Here is a 15917-nt window from a genome sequence, read left to right on the forward strand (position 1 = left end):
CCCAAGATAAGTATTCAAATGTTTTTTTTGTTTTTTTTTCCTTTCATGCCATTGTTTCTAACATATTTATAAGATGATTTCTATGTTGCTTTGTATGTCCCTTCCCCACGGTATAACCCATGCTTTCACTGTATTTGATGTTGATATAATTTGTGGAGGGGAAGGGAAAAAAACAAATCGTTTAACTAGGGATACAGGTGGACCCATTGCAACAATAAGATGTACAAGTCCTTATGTCGAAAAACAAACTTTACAACTTTTGTGGGGAGTGGGGAGAGGATCCAGTGGGGGGAAGGGAGGAGTATGGGAAGGGATGGGAAGGGGAAACAAAGAGAAGGCAACAATGATTGGTAAGAAATGTACTCGTTATCTTGCCCATGTAATTGTAACTCCTCTGTACGATATTCTCACAAAAAAAACTATTCAATATTCCTAATTAGTAATATTTCTTTTCTTTTTTTATGAGTACATGAGCAAGGTAATGAGTACATTTCTTTTCAAGCATTGTTGCCTCCTTTGTTTTTCCTTACTATTCCTTCCCATCTCCACTCCCCACCCCCCCAAGTTGTAAAGTTCGTTTTTCGACATAACATCTAGTACCTCTCATTGTTGCAGTGGGTCAATAGGTCCACCTGTATCCCTATTTAAACAATTTGTTTATTCCCTTCCCCTGCACAAATTATACCAACATCAAATACAGTGAGAATGGGGATTATATTTTGGGGGAGGGACATATAAAGCAACAAAGAAATTATCTTATAAATATGTTAGAAACAATAGCAAGAAAGTCCTTATCTTGGGGTTCATTTCACCTATTTCAAAAGCAATTTCTTTTCATCTTCAGTATACCTGAATTTATCAGTTGTTATAATCTGCTAATTTTCTGAATGCATTCTTTCTACTATTCAAGTATGGGGAAATTTTATTATTTAGTAACATTACGAATATTTAATTTTACTTATTTTTATTTCTTATATTTTAAACATCTCCCTCAAAACTGTAATCAACACTGTACCCTCAAGACACATTTGTAGATATATAATTGCGAGCTTAAAATATATGTAATTTTCAGTCTTGAATTGTCTCAGATTTTTTTAAATCTTGCTAACTTAAATTACCTTGAATTAGTTTTACTAAAGCATAATTACCCTATCCCAGAATTTTAGCCAGCATTGAGAGATGAATTTTTCTCCTATACCATGCTTTGCAACAGAGTAGTCATTAATAATGAGAATTTCATTTTTGCCTTTATTGCTTTAAAATCAACAAAGCATTTTGTCTGCTCCTCACTCATTTCCAACTTTTTGCTGAACTTGGCATGGCTTGCCTTCCTATTACAGGTTCATTCCTCATTGTCTTCTCACTTATGGCCTCTGAGTAATTACCGAGGCATACACTTGGACTAGGGTAGTATTCTTTAGCATAGAAATCCCTTTAAACAAAATGAGGCTTGATTGTATCCACATGTAATTCTGGGACTCAAGAGACTGGTGCAGGACGATCATGAGTTCTAAGTCAGCATGGGCTATACAATGTTACCCTACTTAAAAATAAAAGGAAATATAGATTCATTCCATGTGTGTATGTGTGTGTGTGTGTGCGTGTGTGTGTGTGTGTGTGTGTATGAAAGAGAGAGAGAGAGCAAGTGAGACAGACAGAAAGAAGGAGAGAGCAAGAAAGAGAGAGCAAGAGAGATGGCATTGGGGCTGAAACTCAGGATCAAACTCAGGACTTGAACTCTTCCTCAGTTTTATTGGCTCAGAGCAAGTACTCTACCACTGAGCCACATCTCCAATTCCAGGAAGGGCTATTTCTCCTCTGCATACACTGATGGAGTGATTCTTTTGGTTCAAGAAATATTTATTGAGTACAATTTGGTAAGTATGAGCCATTAAATTGAAAACTTTCTTTTTTTCATTTATTACCACATTGACTCTGGGATTTTCTTTTGTGTAAGAGAATCATTTTATACCAGTTATCTCTGGAAAGTAGTGAACTGCATAATAGTTCAATATATTTCTTAAGCAGAAGTGTCTCCGCTTATCTCATACTTCATTCTGGTATCTTTTCTTTTTCCTTGGTAGAAGACAGGTATATTCCATTTATCAGCATTCTGGTTCTCTGCTTATTTTTTAGCCTCTTTGAGTGTTAAAAGAATTTAAGAACATGACAAAACACCATTTGTAACACTAGATTGAAAGAAAAGTAGAAGGAGTAGGCGTCTTATGTCAGAGCCACATAGCTTATTTTATTATAATTTTGGAAAGGAACAGGAAAGCAAAAGAAATGTTATTGTTGCTATTTAAACTTGAAATTTCAAAATTAAATTTGGCATTCACTATTACATCTTTCCACAAATTCCAGTAAGATGTAACCAGTCCTAAATGATGCTTTTATTTCCACAACTGCATGACTTTTTATTTACTTCTGATATACGGAGAAAACTGTATAAATAACAGGCTTTTCAATTTTCCTTTCAACAATATTACACTTTTTTGGGGAGCAAAAATCTCTGAAAAAATCAAGAGAGACCATTGTTCTTTGTTTGAAATTAAAACCAACCACCTGTGTCCGCTTTGTGGTTTATTTTTAATTAATGATTTTTCTTTTAAATACAAATCAAAGTAAGTGCTACTCAAAATCATAAACTATCACTTAATATTCAAACCATCTTTCTATGCCTGAAAATGTAAAACTCAAAATGGCAATCCAAGTGTGGGGAAAAAATGCTCCAAGATGAAAAAGAAAATGTTTCCAAATTATTGTTGCTGATGATGAAACTTGATTTTTTCCTAAGAGATTTCCTTTTGATAGTAGTGTTGGGCATCAGGAAATAATTTTAAACATTATTAGATTATGCCAGGTTTTATTAAACAGATGGTAAGTTATTATTTTCTTATATCTCTAGGAAAATTTACAGTTCAATGGAGCCAAACCTTTGTGCCTCACAATAATCTTAGCTTCTCAAGAGGGTGAGTTCTGAGGATGGACGTTCAAAGCTAGCCTAGGCAGTCAAATCTGTGGAACTCTTACTTCCAGTTAGCCAGCAAAAAGCCAGAAGGGAAGATATGGATCAAATCACAGAGAACCAGCCTTGAGTGAAAAGGCTAGACAAGAACTCAAGACTCTGAGTTCAAGACCAAATACTAGCACTAAACAAACAAGCAAACAAACAAGTAAATAAAAATCAATGGAAATCTAAAAAGATATCTAGAATATTCATGGCTTTTTTTTTCTCACAGTGCAATAATTTTGTTTTGGAATGGCTCTTGTGCTTTTCAAAACAACTTGGGATTGAGGATCCAATTTTTGTAGGTGAGATCCCTGAAACTTTTGCCTTTCTATACGTGGTGAATTTCCATAATTTAGACAAATAGAGAATTCAGTAGAATTACATTGCCTAGGATGTACTATAACTCTTGTAGATCACCTCCCATGTGTTCTTCCTTAGGATGTGCTTTTGGGTAAGATGAAGGAAACTAAAGAAATGTGTCAGCTCTGTGTAGCTGATTGTAAGTCCACCTATTAGGAATAAGGAAACCTCCTTATGCTGAATTTCTTCATTGTTCCCAAAGGAACATAGTGACTGGTGCTAGAATAGTAATGGAACAGGTTATTGTGAGAAAAATGGCATTGTTAGATGTAAAGAGTATAATATTCAATGTGCACATGTGAAAATAGAGCCAGGTGACTTGATGGGAGGTGTAGGGTTGGGAGAGATGGGGAAGAAGATGGAAGCGTGACATTGATCAGGTCACATTATTACCACACTCTGATATGCTGATGTGAAACCCCTGTACAACAATTTGAAGATAATAATAAAATGAAAATGAAAAATTTCAATAACTTTAATGGTCCTATTCTTTTTTCTTATAAATCTGTTCTAGAGTGTTGTAACCAGCTTTCTAATGAACTAAGGAGACATTTTGCCATTATGTATTCCTAAGAGAGCAACAGCATTTTTGGGGTAGAAGCATATATTTCAACATGTACTTTATGCTGAGACATTTGTGGAAGGAAAAAAAATTATGTCATGACTAGATTGACAAAATAATCCCCTAAATGCACTTTTGCTTCTTTTTTTATTGACATGACACTCTGCCTAAAGTGATATCTGGCATTTTTTCCCAGTACCAAGGTTTAAAATTGGTACTCAGTTTGTTCATAGCTGGTGCTGTACCATTTGAGCCACACCCTCAGCACAGCATTTTGCTGGTTATTTTGGAAATGGAGTCTCAGGACTTTTCTGTCCAGTCTTACTTTGAATCATCATTCCCCAGGAGCTCAGATTCCTGAGTAGCTAAGATTACCAGCATGAGCCATAGGTATCCAGCTTGTGATGTCTGATAAATAAGTATTTAAGATAGTCAATGGATAATATACGAATCAATTGAAAAAAGATCAAATAAATTGTACTGCATTAACCTGAAATAGCCATTACATCATTTTAGGACAAACCTTTATTTTGTGGTCCAAGAATTAAAACTGTTTGTTGCATTAGGCACTAATGGCCCACAAATATAATCCTAGATACTAAAGAGGCTGAGATCTGAGAATGATGGATCAAAGCCAGCTCAGGCAGGAAACTTGGTGAAATTCTTATCTCCAATTAATCAGGAGAAAGCATGAACTAGAGCTATGGCTCAAGTGGTAGACACTAGCCTTGAGCAAAAATCCTCAGTGACAATACCCAGGCCCTGAGTTCAACCCAAGACAGGCACAAAAAGGAACAAAAAAAATTCTGATTTATACATTAAGACATTGCATTTTATCATCATTATGAACTTTTTGCTTTATGTATCTGAACGAGCATTCCTATATGAAAGATTTCCTTCAGACATAGTTTTGCATATGTTTTCATCAACTATCACGCCAGTGCACACTTAAGAGAAGAATTACAAATGGAAGAGATTGATAAAGTGTAAAAATAAATTCTTCACTTGGGCACAGGAGTTGTTATTCAGAATGTCTTTTTATCCTCATTTGTTGACACACCAGCTTTCTGTACTGCGTTCTCTCCTGCACTCATTCTCCAAACATCTCCCCTCGTGGCTCTGTTCTTTTCTTTTCTGCAACTTGGTGATAATTTGATAATGGCACTTCCTAATTCTCATTGTAGATGTTAACTAATTCTAAAACCAAAGGGAATGCTCGTCCCCGAGCCCTCCTCAGACTGGGTGGCCTGTCCAAGCACAGGGTTTGCTCTCATGGAGTAATGTCTTTAGGAAAAGGAGCAGCTTGCTCTGTGAGCCTCCTGTTTACCGGGATGAAGTTCAGGCAATGTCAATTACTCATAATGGCTATGCCAGCAGCCATTCAGAGTTAGATTAATTCTGAGTAAACTATGAAACAATGCCTGTGTGAGATGTAATGAGACAGAACAATAGTCTCCAGACAAACAACATCTTTATGTAAGGAGTAATTATAAATGTAATCTGTAGCAAGTGATACTGCCAGGTGTTTAATTTCTTGTTTGTGACAGGACTAGAAGGGAACAAACAGTGTGTGTGCACCAGTAAGGGACAGTAGGAGGCTGTCCCTTAGAAATATTTCCTCAAGTTTAGCACTCTTCCACTTCAGATATTCCTGTACTTCTAGGTTTTGGTTGTAAATTGGTGATGAAAGTCACATGCAATTCCCTGCTTGGTTTGGCTTTGGAAAGAGAGAGAAACAGAGACAGAGACAAAGACAGAGACACACAGAGAGAAGGAAGGAGGAATGGAAGAAAGTTTCTGGTGGACCAAGGAAAAGGAGCAATGAGTTACTCAAAATCTGCATTTGGTATAGTTATGCAGAGAAGGGTAAGAAATAACCAGTTTGTCATTCTAAAAAGATGATCTTGGCTGCAAAAACAATGATGTGAAAAAACAAAGGATGGTAAGATATAAGCTGAAAGATAATCGGTAGTCTCCCAAGGCTGGCTGGACCCTTTCCCAGAGCTCCCCTTCTCTTTGCATATGAACAGCCAAAGCAACCCAGCCCCCAGCAAATAACTTTGCAATTCTCTTCCTAGTGTTTATTTTTTTACCAATATCATTTGTTCATTTTAATTGAACTTCGATATATGGTATGGTAATTCAACAAACTTATTCTATATGTATTTATTTATTATGAAATCACTGCTGGTAAGTAAACAAAGTTGCTATTTCTTTATGTACAGTTCGCTCAAATCTCATATAAAATAGTTTATGCATGTGTTATCAAGGGAATTCTGGCCAAGCAACAGTGGCTCACACCTGTAATGAGTGTTAATCAGAAGGCTGAGATCTGAGCATCATAGTTTCAAGCCAGCCAGGGCAGGAAATTCTGTGAAATGTTTATCTCCAATTAACCAGCAAATGCCAAAAGTGGAGTTGTAGCTTAAGTGGTATAGAGCCAGCCTTGAGCAAAAATGCTAAGAAACAATGCCCAGGTTCTGAGTTCAAGTTCTAGCACCGCCCATGCACGCACACACGTGCACACATGCATGCACAGAGAGGATTCCTGTATCATGCTCCTGCATAGACCCAATTCCTGGTTCTGCAGCAGGCATTCAATGCTTTCCATTGCAGAAATGGAAACAAATATGTCATCATGTTGCAGATCTTTGTCTTTGGATTGTACTAGGAATTTAACTCAGAGCTCACACTTGTTAAGTAGGTGCTTTGCTACTCCAGTCCCTTCTTATCTTGGTTATTTTCCAGGTAAGGTCTTCCTTTACACCGGGACTGGAATGTGCTATGGTTACTGTACTTGTGCTTCTCTATTCAGGTGGTGATGCCAGGCATGCCCCACTGTGCCCAAATATTAAGTGAGATGGAATCTCAAAATCTTTTATGGCCTGAGTCACTTTGAAACCCAGTAACTGATCTTCAGCTCTTCAGTAGCTGGGATTACAGGCTTGAGCCATTGTGCCCTGCTTTATTTCTCCTGATGTTTTAAACCTTCCTATCACTCTGCATTCTCTTTCTTAAGTTTATTCTCTTACATTTTAAGGAAATTTGGGGCTGTGTGCCTAGATGAAAGTTTGGTAAGATACCTAAGTGTCCACCTCAAGTGGAAATATGCATTTCCTTTTCCCTTTTAACTTTTTATTCAATTGTAAATGCAGAGAAACTCCCAGAAAAAATAAAAAAGGTATTTTCAATAAAGAAATGCTGTAGGATTATGCAAACAACATTTTCCACTTAATAGAATCAAGAGACAAAATTAAACTTTCCATTTAATAAGAGCAATGTAACTGAAGATGAGGTTTCAAAAATCCATTAAGTTACTTAGGAAAAGACATAAACACAGCTCTTGGAATGCTGCGAGTTCCATTTCAGAATCTCTGTCATTAATGAGGGCCTCTCTTTTAAACTACATGCTTCCATATTCTCTATACATCCTTTCTCCAAATTACCACTTACACAGTGGTCCTGCTTCACACTTAACAATATGTTTGACTTAGCTACTAAGTACACTGAGATCTGAAGATCTCAGTTAATCACTAGTCTGGACAAGAAAGTCGTTGAGACTCTTATCTCCAATTAACCAGTGAAAAGCCAAATGTGAAGGTGTGGTTTAAGTGGCTCAGCACCAGGCTTGAGCAAAAAGACCTTAGCATGAATTCTAAGTTCAAGCCCAAAACCAGCACAAAATAAGCAATATGCTTAAAAAGATTTGTCCTAGAAATGTGTGTGTTACAGGGCAAGAAATGGCCATGTAAACCAACTTCTCCCAGTTTGCATTTTGTTTGATTTCTGATTTGACCTAAGTGCAATTCACTTTTATAATTCTATCATGGTGGGCTGTTTAAAAACTTAGTTTAAAATATAGTAGTAAGACTTCTCAACAAATATTGTATTATTATTCATTATAAAAACAGCGGCCAAGGACTAGGAAGGTTGCTCAGTGGTAGAGTGCTTGCCTTGCATGCATGAGGCCCTGGGTTCGATTCCTCAGCACCACAAAAGCAGAAAAAGCCAGAATGGGGCTGAGGCTCAAGTGGTAGAGCGCTAGTCTACAGCTGAAGAGCTGAGGGACAGCACCCTGACCGAGGTTTCAGGCCCCATGACCGACAAAAATAAATAAAAAAAACACACACACACACAAAAGCGGCCTATACTATTAATGTACAGATGTGGTACTGAGGTTTGAACTCAGGGCTTTGCACTTGCTAGGCAGGAGCTTTGATATCTGTACCATGACTCCAGCCTTTTTCTCCTGGGTTATTTTTAAGATATAGCATCACTTTTTCCCAAGGCTATCCTAAGCCTCAATGATGCTATTTATGTTTTCCAAAAAACAAGTTGACGTAATTGTCAGTTTGTTCTGTTGAGATGGGACCTCAGCAGTGTTCTCTGCCTGGGAAGGGCAGGGACTGAGCTCCCCAAAGGCTTGGCTAGGAGATGTTGAGTAGCTTAATTACAGACATGCACCACCAAATTCACCTACCTAGGATGAGAAAAAGGATGATTTTTACATCATAGGAGGAGTGTAAGCTTATGTCATAGTTCAAAATAAATTCCTGGATTACAGACATTCTTTCAGTCTTTCTTAGTGATTAAATAAGTTGTTATTCTTTGGACAAGGGTCTCATATCTAAAATATACTTGGAACTCAAAAAAATTAAATCCCGCCAGGCGCTGGTGGCTCACGCCTGTAATCCTAGCTACTCAGGAGGCTGAGATCTGAGGATCGCGGTTCAAAGCCAGCCCGGGCAGGAGAGACCTTGAGACTCTTATCTCCAATAAAACCACCAGAAAACCGGAAGTGGTGCTGTAGCTCAAGTGGTAGAGCGCTCGCCTTGAGCTGAAGAGCTGAGGGACAGAGCCCAGGCCCAGAGTTCAAGCCCCATGGCCGACCAAAAAAAAAAAAAATTAAATCCCTCAAAAACAAATCTTCAAAGAAACAACTGCCCAATAAAAAGTGGGCTAAAGACTTAAAGAGAAACTTCTCTGAAGAGGATGGCCAATAGACACATGAAGAAATGTTCAACCTCTCTACCCATAAAAGAAATGCAAATCAAAACAACATTGTGATACCACCTCATCCCAGTTAGAATGGCTATAATCAAGAACTCTAATAACAACAGATGCTGGAGGGGATGTGAAGAGAAGGGAACCTTACTACATTGTTGGTGGGAGGGTAAACTTGTTCAACCACTTTGGAAAGCAGTATGGAGGTTCCTCAAAAGACTCCACATAGAGCTCCCCTATGACCCAGCAATCCCACTTTTGGGCATTTACCCAAATGATCACAAACAAGACCATACTAAAGCTACCAGCACTACTATGTTTATTGCAGCATTATTTACCATAGCTAAGATATGGAACCAACCCAGATGCCCCTCAGTAGATGAATGGATCAAGAAAAGGTGGTATATATACACAATGGAATTCTATGCCTCCATCAGAAAGAATGACATTGCTCCATTTGTTAGGAAATGGAAATACTTGGAAAAAATTATATTAAATGAAGTAAGCCAGGCCCAAAGAAACATATGTCCCATGGTTTCCTTTATTTGCAATAACTAGTATATGTCTGAGTCAAGCAGAAAAGGTCAGATAAGTTAATGTTAAGGAAATGAAGCCCAAGATAAGTATTCAAAATTTTTTGTGTTTTTTTTTTCCTTTCATGCAATTGTTTCTAACATATTTATAAGATAATTTCTATGTTGCTTTGTATGGCCCTCCCCCATGATATAACCCCTGCTTTCACTGTATTTGATGTTGGTATAATTTGTGGAGGGGAAGGGCAAAAACAAATCATTTAACTAGGGATACAGGTGGACCCATTGCAACAATGAGTTGTAAAAGTCGTTATGTCGAAAAACAAACTTTACAACTTTAGTGGGGAGAAGGATCGGGTGGGGGGAGGTGGGAGGCATATGGGAAGGGATGGGAAGGGGAAACAAAGAGGAGGCAACAATGCTTGATAAGAAATGTACTGGTCAAAAACGAACTTTACAACTTTGGTGGGGGGGTTGTGGGGGGAGAATGGGATGGGAAAAGGAAACAAAGGAGAAGGCTACAATGCTTGATAAGAAATGTACTCATTATCTTGCCCATGTAATTGTAACCCCTCTATACAGTATTTTCACAAAAAATATTTTTAAAAAAGAAAAGAAATGTACTTGTTATCTTGCCCATGTAATTGTAACTCCTCTGTACGGTATTCTCACAATTAAAAAACAAGAGAAAATAAAAATAAAAAAATAAGTTGTCATTCCAAAGTAAGATAACAGGAATTAAATATTTCTAAGGGACCATTTTTGCCTGGTGCCAGTGGCTCACATCTGTAATCCTAGCTACTCAGGAAGCTCAGATCAAAGGGTCACAGTTCAAACCCAGCCTGGGCAGGAAAGTCTGTGAGACTCTTATCTCCAGTAAACCAGCAGAAACCCGGAAGTGACACTGTAGCTCAAGTAGAGCATAAGCCTTGATCTGAAAAGCTGAGGGACAGTGCGCAGGCCCAGAGTTCAAGCCCCATGACCAACAAAAACAAAAAACAAAAACAAAAAAAATTGTACATTGTTGCATAGTAAAAAAATATTTCAAAGTACAGCTCTTAAAGGTCATTTACTAAATAGTCATTTATTTTTTGCAAGTAAAATTTTCTAAAAGTTCAATTTATGGTTCTAAAATGTCATTTTTCAATGAACAAAAATATCAGTATTTTAATGTTTTTGCCAAAGATATGTTACTCTTTGGGAATTAACAACAGAGCTTTGGAGCTTTAAATCAAAACTATGATGAAACACTTTTATTCATGATTTTAGAAGTATACAGATGTTTACTGTTAAAGTAGTTATTTTATTTAAGTTCAAGTTACCCTTTTCCCCTACAAGTACACAAGCAAGGAAAATACACCGTATATTGAAACTTTAGATCTTGCATACAAACAAGAACTCAGTGTAACATGAAACTATATTAAGTTGTGGTTAAAGACTTATACGGATTTTTTTTTAATGCAAGGGAATGAAGGAGTTATTCAGCAGCTAAAAGACCATAACTTATTTTTTTTCCATTTTCAGTTAAAGTGTGCATCTATCTTGACGCTTATTTGAATGATGTATATCTAATTTTAGAACAGGCACTCAATGTCTGGGCTTCTGGTACCCATTGAAATAAGATAAACATTCATCTTATTTTTGTAGCAGTATTCTGGGGAATCTCTCTCTCTTCATATATATATATATATATATATACACACACAAACATACATACACATACTCATACACATACATACAATATGTATAAATTTATATATGTATATATACATATATGTACACTATACACATAAATAAATGTTTGTATATTGTGTGTGTTCATCCTGGAGCTTGAACTCAAATCCCTGCATTGTGGTTTAGCTTCTTTCCACTGAAGACTGGTGCTCAACCACTTGAACCACAGCTTCACTTCAAGATTTTTGGTGGTTAAATGAAGATAAAAGTCTTATAGACTTTTCTTTCTAGACTGGCTTTGAACTGCAATCTTCAGGTCTCAGCCTCTAAGTAGCCAGGATTACAGGGGTGGGCTGCCAGTCACTGGTAACAGGGTCTTTTTTTATTTGATGAGATGATCAAATGTTGTCTGTGAAATTACATAATTTTATTAGCATTCATGAAACTGACATGTTTCATTATTATACATGTGATTTATTTTTATGTTTTGTATTCAGTTTAAGTGTAAGCACTAGACACAAAATAAATTGGCTCCTTGATTAACAATGCTCCATTGATACCTCAATTCTTGTACATTTTGAATTCATGGACACCAGACTCTAATTATTAATCTAATGAATTATAAAATATTATTAATTTTTTAAAAAATAGTGATAATTATAAAATAGAACCTCTGTCAGATTTCCTATAACATCAACACACTGTGCAGGAATATTTTCAATCTAGAAATAATTTTTTACCCAATATTCAAACCTTCTGCTGAGGAACTGGTGATTTTTCCCATTTGGAATGTAGACATGAAAGATTTCTGCTTATTTAATTTTTTCTATAGAAATCAACTAGCTGCCAAATTATGTTATTATACTGGGCCAAAGTCAAGAAATACAGATTAAGGTCATAAGTATACCTTGTTCATGGCTTATAATTAAGATTCTACCTGCATTATTAATGTTTATTATCAATCCTGGTGAAGCTTATAGAAAATTCCAGGTGCTCTACATTTAATATTAGTCATATTATGGCAAAAAAGAGATATAGGTGTGGGCTGAGCTAATACATGAAGATCCTTGGGAAAAGTAGGCAGACTATGAATTGACAAACCACATATTCACAGGTACGAATATCTTACTTACTTCATCTCAACTACTACATGATAAGGCTGAGGAAAATACATCACCGAGAGAGTAAATACATTTCCCAGGTTCCTGTAACTGGTAACTGCTATACCTGAAATATTAACTCACAGACTGTAGGTTTGACTCATCCCAGACAGATAAGGTTTATGTATACATAAAACATAGATTTCTATTTTTCCTAAACAATGTTTGGGATATTTAAATATGTCAATGTGCAGTTGGGTGCTGGTGACTCACACCTGGAAACCTAGTTACTCAAGAGGCTGAGATCTGAAGATTGTAGGTCAAAGCCAGCACAGGAAGAAAAGATTCTTTCCCTCCCTCTTTTCTTTTTTATGTTATGTACAAGAGTACATTTCTTTATGGACAATGTAACCCCTTCCCTCACTTTCTCCCAGTTTTTACCTCCCATCACACCCCCACACAAGTTGTATAGTTCATTTACAACATGGTATCTATTGATAATGCTGCATTTCTTCACTTTTTGTCTCTTCACTTCTATGCTTCCTTTGCCCTCCCCCAAGCAGATAACCTTACAAAAAAGATGGCACATACAGAAAACAAAAACAGCAATGAAGAGAAGAAGAAAGTATTTTTTCCATTTCTTGGTGTTCATGTCAATATATATCATTTTATATGATCATATTCACATAACTATTGAGATTTTGTGATTCTCTCCTAAAAATACCTTCCTTTGTTCCAGGAAACTCTTACCTCCAACTAAGCACTTAAGAACCAGAAGTGGAGCTGTGCTTGAAGTTGTAAATCACTAGCCATGAGCAAGCTCAGGGACAGAGTCCAGGCCATGAGTTCACCCTCCACAGCCAGGGTAAATACACACATACATACACACATATATGCACAACCCATTCACACATGCACACACATACATGCACATATACACACATGCATACACACATGCATACACACATAATACATACATACACATATATACACATAAATGTGTCTGTGTTTGTGTGCGTGCACATGTACAGGCACATGCATCTGCATTTCACAGGAAAATACTCTTAAAACTTCTGGATTATAGCTCCTTTTATATTAATTTTGACAAACTATGTTGTTGGATCTTACATTAGTAAATATAAAACTGTAACAGAATGTGGCTACCATAAAAATTCATTTTAACAACGTATTTTGGTTAGGATTAAAATTTTGTGAACTCAGGTGGAATATTTTAATTAAGAGTAAATGAAAGTTTTTATATAAGAAAATATAATATTGAAATTTCAACAAAATCATTTTGTTACCACAATAATACCTCAAAATAAACTGTACTCTTCATTCTCTGAAACATACAAAATCTTCAAAAATTGTTCTAAAGGATACAATATCATTGTAGTATGGAATGTCAAAATCATTTTATTAGTAAAAAATCTGTAAAATCCATTGCAATTGAAAAACCTTGCAAACGAGTACAGATTAGACATGTAAGAACATTTGTTTACTATCTATCAGTGAAATGTTTGCATTTCTCATCTATTTCTATTATTTTTATTTATCGATCTGCCACAATATTTTTTATAGAAAAGTATAGTACTATGAGTGATAATACCAACATATAATCTAAGAGTTAACATGATATGAATGTGGCTGAACTACATTTATCATTGCTGGTTATGGCTTTCTTCTCACCTCCATTTATGCCTAATTATTTTATTAAGTAAAAAATCTCATTACTACTGACTATGCTGAATCAACCATCACTACCACACACAGAGAAACAAACAATAAAGCTGGAAATAATCTCTTTTGCCTCCCAGCCATTTTACTTACCAGACTTTTGATATGTGACAGGATTTGACAGAAACATCTCTTTTTTTAAAAAAGTATGCATCCTCTTTAATGTTAATACTACAAAGCACAGATATAACTCAAGAAATACATTATGTGATTTGGGTTTATGCATTACATTTTTAATTACCAATAATGTTATTTCAAATTTATATTCTCAGCATGAAAATGATATTCTTTCACTAACTTTTTCCTGAATTCCAACCTCCTGTACAAAACTACAAGCCCACAGCTTGAGGTCAGAGATAAGGAGGGTCACGGATCTGGAATAACCCAAGTGGGAAAGATTCCTCTCTGCAGAAGGAAGCTAGAAGGCCTCAAAGTAGCTGTATCACATTCAGACACCCAGCCTTGGTGGGAAGCAAGATTCTATACTCAAAATAACAAGTGGAAAACAGACTTCATGGAGACATGAAGCACTGCTAGACCGATGTACAGATGAGAGAGAGAGAGAGAGGAAGAGAGAGGAAGATAGATAGATAGATAGATCACAGACACAGATCAAAGATAGATGATACCTACAAGTGGACAATAAATAGATACAAGTATATGATAGATGACAAATAAATGATAAATGATAGATTATTAATATACATGGATAGCAGATACATACATATTGATGATAGATGATAGAATATAGATAGATAGATAGATAGATAGATAGATAGATAGATAGATAGATAGATAGATAACGGATAATCAGATACCTAGTCTGTGGAAATTCAAGAAGTCTATTTTGTTGTATTGTAGAGCAAAAGACAGAACTTGGGGAAGAATAGTTAATTCTGAGAAACTATCTAGATTTCAAAGGACAGTACTATACAAATGTCAATCACTTAGTTTTGAATAATATACCATAGTTAGGAAAATTGCTAACCTTAGACAGAAGAAGTCAGAAGGATATATGGATACAAAGGTACTTTTGACTATATTTGAAGCTGTTACATAAATCTAAATAAATGCTGTAATAATAAAGGTTGCAAATCAGACTACTAGTCAGGGCACCAGTGGTACCACCTGGTATTCAGGAGGCTAAGATTTGAGGATTGCAGTTCTAAGCCAATCCTAGGCAAGAAAGTCTGTGAGACTCTTGTTTCCAATCAACCAGCAGAATGCTGGAAATGGACCCATGGCTCAACTGGTAGAGCATCAGCCTTGAGTGAAAAATCTAAGGGACAGCACCTAGGTCCTGAGTTCAATACTTTGTGTCAGCACAAAAAATATTTTTTTTTAAAAATTGAGGACTTTTAATGAGTCAAAATAAAATTGGACAGTAAACCATGGTACTAGATGAAGTAAAGTGGTTCTTGAATATTTGTTCACTTTGCCTATATTCTCCTCATATTCTATATGGAAAATATAGCATATGAAGGAAGAATCAAATATTAACATTGCAAATGCATAAAAGCATATATATTTAATAGTGTTCTTTACCTAGTACTCCTGAGGTCTTAGATTCAAACCCTACTACTGCCCAAAAAAGAGACAAGCTGGGTGCTGGTGGCTGACACCTGTTAATCCTAGCTACTCAGGGGGCTGAGATCTGAGGATTGAGGTTCAAAGCCAGCCCAGGTAGGAAAGTCTGTGAGACTCTTATCTTTAATTAACCACCAGAAAACCGGAAGTGGTGCTGTGGCTCAAGCAGTAGAGTGCTTGCCTTGAGCTGAATAGCACAGGGATAGTGCCCAAGCCCAGAGTTAAGTCCCATGGCCGACAAAAAAAATAAAAGAAAGAGAAACAGACATAGACAGAGGAAACAGAGACAGAGGAAGGAAGGAAAGAGAAACAGACATAGACAGAGGAAACAGAGACAGAGGAAGGAA

This window comes from Dipodomys ordii, unplaced genomic scaffold (assembly GCF_000151885.1).
Source record: "Dipodomys ordii isolate 6190 unplaced genomic scaffold, Dord_2.0 Scaffold60, whole genome shotgun sequence".
In the NCBI taxonomy this organism is placed as follows: domain Eukaryota; kingdom Metazoa; phylum Chordata; class Mammalia; order Rodentia; family Heteromyidae; genus Dipodomys; species Dipodomys ordii.